Source organism: Ursus americanus, chromosome 6 (genome assembly GCF_024610735.1).
Source record: "Ursus americanus isolate L20-20 chromosome 6, mUrsAme1.1.p, whole genome shotgun sequence".
In the NCBI taxonomy this organism is placed as follows: domain Eukaryota; kingdom Metazoa; phylum Chordata; class Mammalia; order Carnivora; family Ursidae; genus Ursus; species Ursus americanus.
The window spans coordinates 33,903,779-33,916,785 of NC_142132.1; positions in this window are offsets into that span (position 1 = coordinate 33,903,779).

A 13,007-nucleotide genomic window follows, 5' to 3' on the forward strand; every position below is an offset into this window, starting at 1 on the left:
GGAAAAAAGATGGAAACTTCAGGGAATAATAATGAAAGAGCTCTTAGAAACTCAAAATAGGATAGTTGAAATGAAAATTGCAGTAAAAGTATTGGAAGTTAAAGCCAAGTAACTGTTGTTAGAGAGTTAGATCACCAGAGGGAGAAGATAAGAAAATTAGAGGATTGATTCAGGAAATTTAATACCTGGCTAATTGGGAATTGTAGAAAAAGCAATCAAAGGGGAGAGAATTATCAAGAAATGATTCTGAGAATGTTTCCTATAAACAAAACTCATGATTGAAAAGGTCCACCAAGTGTCCATCACATGGTCACAAAATTTCAGAATACCAGAGAGAAAGAGAAATTTCTAAAAGCATCTAGGGAAAATACAGGCCATGGTCAAAGGATCAGGATTTTATGGTTTTGGCCTTTTCAGCATCAGCATTAAAAGCAAGACACTATGAAGTAGTGCTTTAAATTTCTGCAGGAAAATGATTTCTGAGCCAGAATTCATTCAGTCAAGTGTTAAGAGCAGAGTGAAGACATTTAAAAACCTACAAAATTTCTTTGTACCTGATGTACTCCACTTAAAAAATATATAAGAAATAATGAATAAATGATGTCATCAGATCAAGGAAACAGGAATCTAATACCAGGGATGCCTAAATGGTGCTTTTGTGTGAACTATAAAATAATTCCCCCTCCTATAAGGATGAATTAGAGAAAGGGTTCCCTCTAGCCCGTTGGAACTGCAAGGATGCACATCCTTGGTAAGCAAAGGAGGGACTAAATTTCATTGCCCCCTCCACTGGGCACAAACTGAGGTAGCTCTACCAATATGGAGAGTGAAATCCCAGGATTTCAGTTGTGGCAAACTAAGATAGCAAGTCTTCCAGTTTGGAGCAGAAAGACAAAAGTCTCCAGGAGAAAGAACCTAGGGGAAAAAAGGAAAAAATATATTTGAAAGAACAGAAAATATTACTGATAGGCATGTGGCAGGTAGTATAGAATTTAGGTTAAAAAAATTTCCCCTTTTTATTTAAATTCAATTAACATATAACATTATTTGTTTCAGGGGTACAGGTCTGTGATTCATCAGTCTAATATAATACCCAGTGTTCATTACAACACATAACCTCCCCAATGTCCATCACCCGGTCACCCCATCCCTCTACCCCTCTCCCCTCCAGCAACCCTCAGTTTGTTTCCTATTATTAGGAGTCTCTTGTGGTTTGTCTCCTCCTCTGGTTTCATCTTGTTTCATTTTTTCCTCTCTTCCCCTATGATCCTCTGCCTTGTTTCTTAAATTCCATGTATCAGTGAGATCATATGATAATTGTCTTTCTCTGATTGACTTATTTCACTTAGCCTAATACCCTCTAGTTCCAATGAACCATGAGAGACTGTGGACTCTGGGAAACAAACTGAGGGCTTCAAAGGGGAGGGGGGTGGGGGATTGGGATAGGCCGGTGATGGGTATTAAGGAGGGCACATATTGCATGGTGCACTGGGTGTTATATGCAACTAATGAATCATGGAACATTGCATCGAGAACTGGGGATGTAATGTATGGTGACTAATATAATAAAATAAATATTATTTAAAAAAAAGAAAAGGAAAAAAATACCCTCTAGTTCCATCCACATCATTGCAAATGGCAAGATTTCATTTTTAGATGGCTGCGTAATATACCAGTGTGTGTGTGTGTGTGTGTGTGTGTGTGTGTGTGTGTGTGTGTGTGTATAACATCTGGGCTCTTTCCATAGTTTGGCTATTGTGCACTGTGTAAAATTTTTAATAAGTACATACAGGGTTAAGCCACTGGAAAAAAAGAGGCAAGTATGAACTCTAGGAGAAAATAATGGGATAACAGAAACAAAGTATGCTTCAGTAAATAAATTTATATAGTCATAATAATGTGATATAACTATATACTGGGGGGATGAAGAGAAGGTAAAATAAGGTGTTGGTCTTTGAGAGAGCTAATTTCTATACACCAGAGTGAGAAGTCAATAGATAACAGTTTTTAAAAAATGATAAAGCAAGAAGTAGGTGTATATCCTTTAGAAATGTGCAGATTGATGCCAGGGGAATTAGCTGAAACGGTGGAGTATCTACCTTAGGGGGGTGAGACTTGGAGATTTGTTTTTTTACAAATATAACCATGTATTACTTTGATACAAATAAAAACTAATTTTAGGGTCTTCTGGGTGGCTTAGTTGGTTAAGCTTCTGGTTCTTGATTTCGGCTCAGGTCATGATCTCAGGGTCATGAGCTCAAGCTCTGCATCGGGCTCCATGTTCAGCAGGGAGTCTACTTGAGATTCTCTCTCTCCCTCTGCCTCTCCACCCATATGCTCTCTCTCTCTCTCTCTAAATCTGGGGCACGTGGGTGGCTCAATCAGTTAAGTGTTTTGATCCTGGGGTCCTGGGATTGAGCCCCATGTCATCGGGCTCCTGCTCAGTGGGGAGTCTGCTTCCTCTCCCTGCCCCCCATTTGTGCTCTTTCTATCTCTCTCTCTCAAATAAAATCTTTTAAAAGATTAATAAATCTTTAAAAAATAAATAATTTAAAAATTGATTTCCAGAAAAATTTAATTTCCAGGTTCAGATATGAAATAATTGCATGTGGTAAGCAGTACATGGGAATATTTTTATCCAAGTTAGGACCTAGAGTTGTCAGGCCAAACTGAGTCAGTTACTCTCACCAGGGCTTTAGGCAAATAGCACATTAACAGAAGTTGGTCCTGGGCACCTAGGCTCTATGCCTTCCCCTTTTTGACAGCTCAGTACTTCCTGGGACTATAGAGGACTCCTGTGGGCCACTGGGTGTCCAAACATCCCCGTTAGCAGCTCCGCATGTATACAAGCTGCAAAAGAGATTCACTGGCCAGGGTCTAGTCCTACTTCTTTCATTTAATTAGTTTTTCAGCCTTGGGGAAGCCCATAAAATCCACTTTAACTCATAACCTGGTTGACTATTGGTTTAAAAGTCACCCTAGGGAGTCCTCAGAGGAATTACAAAATTGTTTGTATTAGGTAAAAATGATAAATGAGGCATTATTGAGTAATGTATGAAGGAAGGAAAACTTTTAAAAAGATAAGTCAGTTTAAGACATTAAGAACTCATTTTGGGGTTAAGATGGTAAATGTTTTTTAAAACTACAATTAAAAAAGCCATTTGGTGGACCTCTAGGTGGTAATTTGGCAAGAAACTTTGAAGAGAAATGATAAAAGAGGAGTGTTGAACTGATTAAACAAGATTTGGTCAGAAAGTTCTTGTTTTGATTAATTACTGTAAGAAGGAGAGAAAGGACCATTAATTGACAATTGCACTGGTGTGAACAATCAACCAAATTAGGACCAGCAGTTGCTGGTAAAAGAAGGGGGTACAGCAAAGGCTTCAAGGCCTCTTAGAAGTCTGTCAAATAGGTAAATTAAATTAATGGCTGTATTAACTACAAGTTAGAGGTTTCTTATAAAAGCAGACCACAAGCTCCAGGAGGACAAAGGCCATGTCTTGTTTCATTTGCTGCTGTAGCATACAGGAAAGCCACATAATGATTTATTGTGGAATAAATGACATACAATATTTGCTATAAATGTTATTTTTTCTGATTTAGTAATACAACTACAGAATTTTAATTGTACATATATCAATAGATTCCTTTTTATATAGAAGTGAGGAAATAATTGGGATTATAATTTGAATTATCACCATCTAAATAATAAAAAAATTGGGATTGCTTGATTGTTCAGCCAAAGCAATTAAATCCTTGCTACTTACTAACCCTCTTTTGTAGCAGTCTGAGGGCCGAGGTAGCACATTAGTTGTAACCTTAACAACCTTATTTAAAAATTACATCACTGTAATGAGATACTGCTACTATACATGCACCAACATGAAAATTAAAAAGACTGTTGATTGATGTCCAGGTAGGGTTGCCGCTAGGTGGGGGATGTATTAACTGGGAAGAGGGCTTTTTCTAGGGAGATAGAAATGTTCTATATGGAGTGGACTGTGGTCACACAGAAGTTATACATATATAAACATCCACTGAGTTGGGGGTGCCTGGGTGGCTCAGTCGGTTAAATGTCTGCCTTCGGCTCGGGTCACGATCCCAGGGTCCTGGGATCAAGCCCCGAGTCAGGCTCTCTGCTCAGCAGGGAGCCTGCTTCTCCCTCTCCCTCTACTGCTCCCCCTGCTTGTACTCTCTTGCTCTCTCTCTCAAATAAATAAATAAAATCTTTTTTTAAAGCCCACTGGGTTGTTACCTTTATAAATTGGTGTATTTTATTATACATAATTATAATAATAAAAAATGGCCTCAAATTCAAAATCACAGACATGTGGTAGATTTCTTGAGGAATGAATAAATCGGCCGAGGGAAGCGAGTGGAGCATTCAAAGCACTTAATCTCCACATTCCCTTTTGCTAAGTGGGGAGAATAAAGAGTGTAGAAACTAATAAAAGACAGGTACATTTGGAATTGGTTCATAAATGAGTCATCTAAGCAAAAAAGTTGAAATTGTACCTCTTCTGCTCTGAAAACTTACACACTTGTTCTCCTCTGTCCTTAAAGACCAACTAAGAGAAAAGCTTCTGTAAGAAGGGGGTATATTTGAACTGAAGTTCTCATATGGACAGATAAGCATACTTGTGGCCTCATAATCAGCACATTCTGGCCTAGTGACCAAGCTGCAGGAAAGACAATGAGATCATTTTATTAATTAGCCACGGGCGCCAGCAAGGCCAGGATGGGACACCCAAGAGGTGGGCAACATCTTCTTTAGGCTGGTCTCTGCAAGCCTCGGCGAGTTCGTCTGATGGACATGGCATGAGAACAAGAACAGCTGGATAGCTCCAACTGTATCAGCCTCAGCTGAGGGGCCCTCACGCCTTCTTCACACAGGGATGCCCTTAACAATGGAACAGAAATACTTGAGGTCCACCTCCTAAGATGCCCCACATCAGTGACCAATGCGTGTCACCCTGTGTCTCTGTTATTTATTGCTGCATAAACAAACAAACAAACAAAAACTTACCCTTTTATTTTGTTGGCAATTTTGTGTGTCAGGAATTCAGGAAGGGCCCAGCCATGTATATTGCCTCTGATCCCTATGGCATTAACTGGGACTGGTTGGGGCAGGCAGGGCCGGAAGGTCAATTTCCAGAATGGCTCCAGAACTCCCGTTATCTGTCACCTCTATGCTCCTTGTTCTCCCCCATCCCCTCTCTCTCCATAGACCATCTCACCCTCCGCAGATTCTCCACACAGCTTAGGGTAAATGTGAGATGCCTGTTCATATATATATGAAGATGTTGAATAGGAAATACTTAAGTTGGGAATTTAGTAGAGCAATTTGGGCTGGAGTACAGACTTGGGAATTATCATCAAATTATAGGTGACCAAATTTCTGATAGATGGTCAGGAGTCTGGATGAGTTCACTTGAACAGAGAAGTCCTAGGACTCTACCCTGGGGCTCATCAACACTTAGAGGTTGGAAAGATAAAGAAGGTCCAAAAAAAAAAAAAAAAAAACAAAACCCCAAAACAAAAAACCCTGGAAATGAGCAGCCAACGAGGTGAGAGGAGAATCAGGAGTGTGGCACTCCAAAAGCCAAGTGGAGAAACGGTTTCAGGACTGAAGCTATAACTTTGTCAAATACTTCATGTAAATTAAGTAAGGCGAAGACTAGGAACTGACCATTAGATTTAGTGATGAGGTAACCCATGACCTCGATTAGAGTAGTTTTGGTGAAGTATGGGATATGGGGACTAAAAGCATGATTGGAGTAGGCTCAAGAAAGAAAGGAACCAAATGTCTATCAATGGATGAATGGATAAACAAAATGCAGTATATTCATACAGTGGAATATATTATTCAGCCATAAAAAGGAATGAAGTACTGAAACATGCTATGACATAGATGAACCATGAAAACATGCTGAGTGACAGAGCCAGACACAAATGACCACATATTATATAATTCCATTTAAATGAAATGTCCAGAACAGGCAATTCCAAACAGAAGGTGTGTTAGTGGTTTCCAGGCACTGGAGGATGGGGAATTTGGGACTGACTGCTATTAAGTGCAGGGGTTCTTAGGGGGTAATAGAAATGTTCTGGAATTAGATAGTGGTAGTGGTTGTAGAACTCCATGAAAATACTACATGCTTTAGTATAAACCCCTGAATTGTACACATTTAAATGACAAATTTTGTTATAGAAATTGTATGTCAATAAAAAAATTTAAAAAGAGAATGGGAGGAGAGAGAGTTAAGACGTAAACAATACTTTTAAGGAGCTTTGCTGTAAGAAAATAGAGAAATGACAGTTATCTAGAAGGGGAGTGGGTCTTGTCTTTTTTTTTTTTTAAGATGTAAGGTGTGTGTGTGTGTGTGGTGTTTCATTAAAAAGGGAAAAATTTCTTATACAGATGGCCTTGGATAGGAACACTGACCGTTTGCCCAATGTAAGAAGAGGAAAGGTAGATTGCACTGCATATGGATGAGTGTGGTCATAGTGTAGTTATGTGTAGATATGTACTGTATATGGATGAGTGTTGATGAATGCAGGCATAGATGTCTGTAGTTGTGAGGGATTTGGAGGAGTTTATGGGTTTACTTCTGACTGCTTCTAATTTCTCAGTGAAACAGGAGGCAAGAAGCAAGATCATCAGTTGAAAGCAAAGATGGGCAAGGAGGTGTTAGAGATTTGAAGAGAGAGAAGAAAGTGTGAAGGGGTCTACTGGATGTGAGATGTTGAGTAGACAGGCAGTTATAAGAGAGTCCCTGTTTCCTCACATCCTGACCCATACTCTCGGATAGCAAGACTTTTGAATTGACTCAGGTTGTGAATTTAAATGAGCTAATACACATAAAGGATTTTGAATACCACTTGGCACAGAGCAGGTGCTCAGTAATTCTCACTGTTTGCTAAGATGATAGGTGAAACGTATCTCATTAAATTTTTAATTTGGATATTTCTTATGAATTAGGTTGAACATATTTTTATATTTTTCAGTGCCACATTTTTTTGGTAAACTTATTACATCCTTTGACTATTTTAAAAAATTGGATAGGGACACCTGGGTGGCTCAGTCAGTTATGTGTCTGACTCTTGATTTCAGCTCAGGTCATGATTCCAGGGTCCTGTGATTAAGCCCTGCATCAGGCTCTGTGCTCAGTGGGGAGTCTGCTTCTCTCCCTTTCTCTCTCCCTCTCTCAAATCAATAAATCAATAACTCAATCTTCAAAAACAAAAGATTCTCTTCTTCTCCCTCTGCCCCTCCGAGTCCTGCTCTCTCTCTCTCAAAAAAAAAAAAACTAGTCCTTTGTATATTGATTGATTTTTATTATTATTATTACTTTTTTAAAAAAATTATTTGTCAGAGGGAGAGCACAAGCTGGAGGGGTGGCAGGCAGAGGAAGAAACATACTTCCCACTGAGCAGGGAAGCCTGATGTGGGGCTTGATCCCAGGACTCTGGGATCATGACCTGAGCCGAAGGCAGTTGCCTAACCCACTGAGCCACTCAGGTGTCCCTACTTTTTTTTTTAATAAAGATTTTATTTATTTATTTGAGAGAGAGAGAGCGCACAGGGGGAGAGTGAGAGGGAGAAGCAGACTCTCCACTAAGCAGAGAGCGTGATGTGGGGTTCCATCCCAGGACCCCAAGATCATGACCTGAGCCAAAGGCAGACGCTTAACTGACTGAGCCACCCAGAAGCCCCTATTTTTATTATTACTTTTTAAAGATTTATTTATTTGAGAGAGGGAGAGAGAGAGAGAGAGAGCGCGAGTGGGCAGAAGTGCAGGGGAGAGAGAGAATCTCAAGCAGACTCCCTGCTGAGTGCAGAGCCCAATGCAGGGCTCCATCTCATGACCCATGAGATCATGACCTGAGCTGAAATCATGAGTCCGATGCTTAACCAATTGGGCCACCCAGGTGGCCCTGTTTATTGATTTAAAGAGACTTTATATGTAAAGGAAATTCATTTTGTATAATGAATTGTGATTTTTTTCCTTTTTGTATTTAACTTAGTGTTATTTTATGCAGTAATGTAGCTTAAAGTTTTCAGTCTTTTATTTTTTATTTTTTGTTTTTAATTTTAATTCCAACATAATTAACATACAATCTTTTATTTTTTTTAAAGATTTGTTTAGTTTAGAGAGGGGGGAGGGGCAAGGAAGAGGGGGAGAGAATCCAAGCTGATTCCATGCTGAGCTCGAGCCTGACTCGAGGCTCAGTCTCATGACCCTGAGACCATGACCTGAGCCAAAACCAAGAGTTAGATGTTCAAACAACTGAGCAACCCAGGTGCCCCTTTTTGTTTTTTGATGTTTTATTGTTTTGTTTTTATTGAAGAATAAGTGACATACAGTACTGTATTAGTTTCAGGCATACAACATAATGATTCAATATTTTTATATATTGTGAAATGGTCATCACATTAATTCTAGTTACTATCTGTCACCATACAAATTTGTGACAATATTATTGACTATATTCCCTATACTGTACATTACTTCCCCATGTCTTATTTATTTGATACCTGTACCTGTTAATCCCCTCCACCTATTTCATCCATTCCTCTACGCTTCTGGCACCCATCAGTTTGATTTATGTATTTATGAGTCTCTTTCTGTTTTGTTCATTCTTTGCTTTGTGTTTTAGGTCCCACATAAAGGTGAGGTTATATGATATTTGTCTTTCTCTGTTTGACTTATTTCACTAAGCATAAAACCTTCTAGGTCTATTCATGTTGTTGCAAATGGCAAGATTTCATTCTTTCTTATGTCTAAGTAATATTCCAGTGTGCATGTGTGTACATTTTCTTTATCCATTCACTTATTTATGGACATTTAGTTTGCTTCCATATTTTAGTTATTGTAAATAATGCTGCAATGGACATAGGAGTGCATGTGTCTTTTCCAATTAATGCCTTCATTTCTTAGGATAAATACTTAGAAGTGGAATTGCTGGATTGTATGGTAGTTCTATTTTTAATGTTTTGAGGAACCTTCATACTGTTTTCCATAGTTGCTTCACCAACTCATATTCCCACCAATAGTGCACAAGTGCTCCCTTTTCTCTACATCCTTATCAATACTTGTTATTTCTTATCTTTTTTTTTTAGGGGTGGGGAGGGAGAGAGAGAATCCCAAGCAGGCTCCATGCCCAGTGTGGAGCCAACTCAGGGCTCAGTCTCACAACCCTGAGATCATGACCTGAGCTGAAATCAGGTGTGGGACGCTTAACTGACTGAGCCACCCAGGCACCCCTATTTCTTGTCTTTTTTATTTATTTGTAAAGATTTTATTTATTTGAGAGAGAAAGAGAGAGTATGAGTTGGGGGGAGGGGTGGAGGGAGAGGGAAGAGCAGACTCCCAGCTGAGCAGGGAGCCCATCTGAGCTGAAGACAGATGCTTAACCAATGGAGTCACCCAGGCACCCCTATTTCTTGTTGTTTTAAAAATCTCCTGGTAAGAATGCAGTCATTCTCACCAAACCTCATTTTGCTGAATTGTCTGTAAATATAGCTTATTCATTAATTTTAATTCCACTATTGTTAATATACAGTGTTATATTAGTTTCAGGTGTACAATATAGTGATTCAACAATTCTGTACATTATAGTATTCTCTTCATCCCTTTCATCTATTTCACCCATCCCTCCACCCACCACCCCTCAGAAAACCATCAGTTTGTTCTCTTTAAAGAGTCTGTTTCCTAGTTGTTTTTTTTTCCTTTGTTGGCTTGTTTTGTGTCTTAAATTCCACACATGAATAAAATCATACAGTATTTGTCTTTCTCTGACTTATTTCACTTAGCATTATACTCTTTAGCTCCATCCATATTGTTGCCAATGGCAAGATTTCATTCTTTTTTATGACTGAATAATATTCCATTGTAGATATACACCAACTCTTTACTCATTCATCTATCAATAGATACTTGTGCTGTTCCCATAATTTGGCTATTGGAAATAATGCTGCTATAAACTTTAGGAATGCATGTATTTTTTTGAGTTAGTGTTTTCATATTCCTTGGGTAAATACCCAGTAGTGGAATTACTGGATCATATGGTAATTCTATTTTTAATTTTTTGAGGAATCTTCATACTGTTTTTCACAGTGGCCACACCAGTTTGCATTCCCATCAACAGTACACAAGGGTTCCTTTTTCTCCAGATCCTCACCAAAACTTGTTGTCTCTTGTGTGTTTTTTTATTATCATTTTTTAAAAGTTTTTATTCCAACTTCAGTTAACATACAGTATAACATTAGTTTCAGGTGTAGAGTTTTGATTTTAGCATTCTGATAGGTGTGAGGTGATATCTCATTGTGGTTTTGATTTGCATTTTCCTGATGATGAGTTTTGTCGAGCGCTTTTTCATGTGTCTGTCGACCATCTGGATGGCTTCTTTGGAGAAATGTCTGTTCAGGTCTTCTGCCCATTTTTAAATTGGATTATTTGTTTTTTTGTGTGTCTTGAGTTGTGTGAGTTCTTAAATATTTTGGATACTAACCCTTTGATATGTCATTTGCAAATATCTTCTCCCGTTCAGAAGGTTCCCTTTTAGTTTTTTTATTGTTTTCTTTGCTGTGCAGAAGCTTTTTATTTTGATGTAGTCCCAATAGTTTATTTTGCTTTTGTTTCCCTTGCTTCAAGAGACATATCTTGACATATCTGCCAAAGCAGATGTCAGAGACATTACTGCCTATTTTCTCTTCTAGGATTTTGTATGTTTTCAGGTCTCTTAGGTCCTTAATCCATTTTGAGTTTATTTTGGGGTATGGTGTAAGAAAGTGGTCCAGTTTCATTCCTTTGCATGTGGCTGTCCAGTTTTCCTAACGCCATTTGTTGAAGAGACCGTCTTTTCCTCATTGCAGATTCTTGCCTCCTTTGTTGAAGATTAATTGACCATATAATTGTGGGTTTATTTCTGGGCTCTCTGTTCTGTTCTATTGATCTATGTGTCTACTTTTGTGCCAGTACAATACTGTTTTATTTAGCTTTGTAGTACATCTTGAAATCTGGGATTGCAATACCTCTAGTTTTGTTCTTTTTCAAGATTTCTTTGGCTATTTGGGGTCTTTTGTGGTTCCATTCAAATTTTAGGATTATTTGTTCTAGTTCTATGAAAAATGCTGTTGGTATTTTGGTAGGGGTTGCATTAAATCTGTAGATAGCTTTGGATAGTATAGACATCTGAACAATATTTGTTCTTCCAATCCATGAGCACAGAATCTTTCCACTTGTGTCATCTTCAATTTCTTTCATCTGTGTTTTATCGTTTTCAAAGTACAGGTCTTTCACTTCTTTGATTAAGTTAATGCTAGGTATTTTATTATTTTTGGTGCAATTGTAAATGGGACCATTTTCTTAATTTCTCTGTTACTTCATTATTAGTGTATAGAAATGCAATGGATTTGATTTTGTATTCTGCAACCTCGCTGAATCCATTTACCGTTTCTAGTAGTTTTTTGGTGGAGTTTTTAGGGTGTTCTATCATGTTATCTGCAAATCATGAAAGTTTTACTTCTTCCTTACCAGTTTGGATGCTGTTTATTTCTTTTTCTTGTCTGATTGCTTTGGCTAGGACTTCCAGTACTACACTGAATAAAAATGGTGAGAATAGACATCCTTGTCTTTTTCCTGATCTTAGGAGAAAACTCTTCAGTTTTTCCCCATTGGGTATGATGTTAGCTGTGGGTTTTTCATATATGACCTTTATTATGTTGACGTATGTTCTATCTAAATGTACTTTGTTGAGGGTTATCATAAATGGTATTTCTTATCCTTTTGATGATAGCCATTCTTGGGTGAGATGTGATATTTCATTGTGGTTTTGATTTCCATTTCCCTGATGGTTAGTGATGTTGATCTTTTCATGTGCCTTATGATTTCTTAAAATTTTTTATGCTGTGACCTTATTAAAAATATAACTTTGGGGGTGCCTTGCTGGCTCATTCAGTGGAGCATGTGACTTAGGATTGTGGGTTGAAGTCCCACATTGGGAATTAGAGATTACCTAAAAAGAAAAATCTTAAAAAAATACAATTAAAAAAATAAATACAATCCTATATTTTCATGTAGTATTAAAATTTTTATATTAATAGATTTTTAAAAGAAGTTTTAGATTTACAGAAAAATTGAGCAGATAGTACAAAACAGTTTTGCCTCCCACCACCTCGTTTCTCTTATCATTAACAGCTTACATTAGTTACATTTGTTACAGTGAATGAACCAATACTGATACATAATTGTTAACTAAAATCTGCATTTTACATTAAGGTTAATTCTTGGTGTTACACAATTCTACGGATTTTGACAAATGTATAATGTCATGTGTTTACCATTAACATAATTAATATGTTAATTGCCATTATCATATAGAATATTTTCACTGCCTTAAAATTCCTGTGCTTCACCTATTTATTATCCATATCCTCTACTTCCTGCTCCAATCCCTGGTAAACAACTGATTTTTAAATTTTGTTTCTGTAGTTTCGTCTTTTCCAGAATGCTATATAGTTGAATTCATACAGCTTTTCAAGACTGCTTTTTTACTTAGCAATATGCTTTTAGGGTTTCTCCATGTCTTTTTTGTGGCTGTATAGCTCATTTTTCTTTCCTTGCTGAATAATCCACTGTATGAATGTACCACAGTTTATTCAACTTGAAGGACAACTTGGCTGCTTCTAGTTTTTGACAAATATGAATAAGCTGCTACAAACACTTGTATGCAGGTTTTTGTGTGAACCTAAGTTTTCAGTTTATTTGGGTAAATATCTCTGAGTGTGACTGTTGGAGGACATGGGAAGACTGTTGACCTTTGTAAGAAACTACCTAACCTCCAAAGTGACTGTATCAGGTTGCATTTTTATCAGAATAAGTGAAAGTTCCTCTCATTCTACATTATTTACCGGCATTTGATAATTGTCAGGTTTGGGGGCTTTAGCCATTCTAAAGCTGTGTAGTGATATCTCATTGTTATTTTAATTTGCAATTCCCTAA